We start from the raw sequence: 2,177 nt of genomic DNA on the forward strand, positions 1-2,177 counted from the left end.
AAAAAAAAAAAAAAAAACAAAGTCTCCCTTCTGGATGGCAGCGTGTGAGGAGCCTGAAGCCCCGACAGACCAGCTGGATGCAGCGCGAGGCCTGGAGAACGTGCTGTTATGCGCCCCCGGGACGGGCCAGCGCCCTTCCAGGCAGGGGCGGGGCAGCTTTCAGGCGACTGGGGAGCTGCGGGCACCCCGACCTGGCATTGAACTCAGGCCCTTGCGCTTGCCAGGGAAGCGCTTATTCCACTGAGCCATCTCCCCGGCCCTGGCCCTTTTTTTACGCTATTCTATGTGAGAAAAGTTACATGTACACGCTTCGATCCTTCCCAAGCTTTCGGTTCTACTTCCTTTTTTTTTTTTTAAATTATTTATTTTTGCGTGTGTGTGTGTGTGTGGCCAGCTCAGCCCACCAAGGGGCAGGGCGGGCTGGCATGTGGTGCTGGGGGATTGAACCACGGTCCCTGTGCTTTGCTAAGCTTGTTCTAAGTAGGTGCTTTAGACCACTGAGCCATCTCACCAGCCCCTCGGTTCTACTTCCTTACAAGGATTTTGCCCTCTTCTGTCCGTGAAGTGGGTGTTCCCTAAGTGAAAGCCCCAAAGCCTTCTGCAGGCCCTTGGAGCCCGGAGAACCGTTTTTGTCCGTTCTGTCCTCAGACCTCAGGTTGGTTCCAGGGCAAATTAGTCACTTGTGTGATCTCCGGGCCATATATGTAGGATTAGGCCAAGTCCCAATAAGAGCTGTCAGCCTGGTATCCTACACAACAGCCCTGGAATCGCTGAGGTCTCGGGCAGGAACAGCCCATCTCCTGCAGAGCCTTGCAGCCCACCAGTGCACAGCTGAAAATCATTCTCAATTGCTCTGAGAACTACAAATGAAATACAATCTGCAGATCACACTACGAACTCAGCAAGTGCTCACTGCTCCTGTCACTGGGTCAAAGCCCTTTCTCTTACTTTCTCACACCCTGACTGAGGTCCAAAAGTTGCCAAAAGAATCAACAAGGGGCCAGGGAGATGGCTCAGTGGAATAAGTGCTTCCCTGGCAAGCACAAGGGTCTGAGTCCGGTTCCTCAAAAAAAAAAAAAAAAAGAAAAAGAAAAAAGAAAGAAAAGAAAAGAAAAAGAATCAACAACAATAACCCGGAAGGCGAGGCTCCTGGGGCAAGCCTGTAAACCCAGGTATTCCAGAGGATCACTTAAGTCCAGGGATTTGAGACCAGCTTGGACAACAGCAAGATCTTGAAATAAATAAATAGGCAAGCAAACACCAAAGGCTTCTGGGAGAGCCAGATGGGCTAGTCATCATAGCTATTTCACAGAGCTGAGTTTCTTCATCTGTAAAATAAAAATGTTTAAATTTAAAAATAGATAAATAGGGGCCGGGCAGATGGCTCAGTGGAATAAGCGCTTCCCTGGCAAGCGCAAGGGCCTGAGTTCAATCCCCAGTTCCAAAAAATAAATAAATAAATAAATAAATAAATAAATAAATAAAATGTAAGGGCTGGGCCTGGGGAGATAGCTGAGTCTGAATGCCCGCCTGGCAAACGCAAGGACCTGGGTTGGACCCCTGGTACCACATGCTGTGCTGGCCCCGGAACCCCCGGCGTGGCATGCCAGCCACAAAACCAGGCTTAGGGGCACATGCCTGTAATCCCAGCGCTGGGTAGCGGAGACAAGAGGGTCACTACGAGTCCAAGCTGCATCACAAGACTCTGCACCAAATAAAGATTAAAAATAAATAAAATGGGGGGCCTGCCCCGTAGCTCAGTTCTTTAAGTGGCTGCTTCAACAAAGCAGTCAGGCTCAAGTTGCTGTGGTTTGATCCCCACAACTCAAGCCAGCCAAACCTGCCCTGAAGGCATTCGGAGCAAAATAAATAAATAGATAGATAAATAAATAAATAAAATGTACCAGCGTGCTATGCCAGCCCTGCTCCTGGGGTGCATGGAGACTGCAATTGAAACTGGGTGTGGTGGCACGCTCCTGTAATCCCAGCGCTTGGGAGGCTGAAAAAAGGAGAATCACTGAGTCCAATCTACACAGTGATACCCTATGCTAACACATTTTTTTTTTTTTTTTTTTCGGAACCGGGGATTGAACTCAGATCCTTGCGTTTGCCAGTCAAGTGCTTATCCTACTAAGCCATCTCCCCGGCCCCTTATACTAACACATTTTTTTTTTAAT

This window comes from Octodon degus, unplaced genomic scaffold, assembly GCF_000260255.1.
Source record: "Octodon degus isolate 3935 unplaced genomic scaffold, OctDeg1.0 scaffold00113, whole genome shotgun sequence".
Lineage (NCBI taxonomy): Eukaryota > Metazoa > Chordata > Mammalia > Rodentia > Octodontidae > Octodon > Octodon degus.